The sequence below is a fragment of the Chaetura pelagica genome, unplaced genomic scaffold (assembly GCF_000747805.2).
Source record: "Chaetura pelagica isolate M959 unplaced genomic scaffold, ChaPel_1.0 scaffold47, whole genome shotgun sequence".
In the NCBI taxonomy this organism is placed as follows: domain Eukaryota; kingdom Metazoa; phylum Chordata; class Aves; order Apodiformes; family Apodidae; genus Chaetura; species Chaetura pelagica.
Window position 1 is genome coordinate 5,214,371 of NW_009954140.1, and position 462 is coordinate 5,214,832.

Here is a 462-nt window from a genome sequence, read left to right on the forward strand (position 1 = left end):
GGGCAGGTGGTTCCCGGGGGCAGGGGGATGCACCGGCTGCCGCTTCGGGGCCGCCAAACCCCCACCATGGAGCTTTCCCCTTCCATCGATCTGCTGCACTCTCCGGCGTTTGGAAGGGGAACTCCTGCGTTTCTCGTGCACCATCCCCGAGCTATTCTCAGCGCCGAAAATAATTAGATAGGTATGCCGGGAACACTCGAGCATCTGCTTGCAGCATCTGTTTATGTTCATAACTTTCCGTGCACCAGCTGCTCCCCCCTCTCCACCCCCGGCAGATTTTATTCTGGGGAAGGGCTGGAAGTTTGCATGACAACTCCGTGTTGCTGAAGTCGCATCCCTTCCCATTTTCCTCGCCTGTTGTTTCCTGGACAAGAGGGAGGTCAAAAGTATCAAGTCTTAGAGCTCAGATGCGTGTTTTTGAAAGGAGCGTCCGAAATGTTTTAGACGGGTGTGCAATGAACC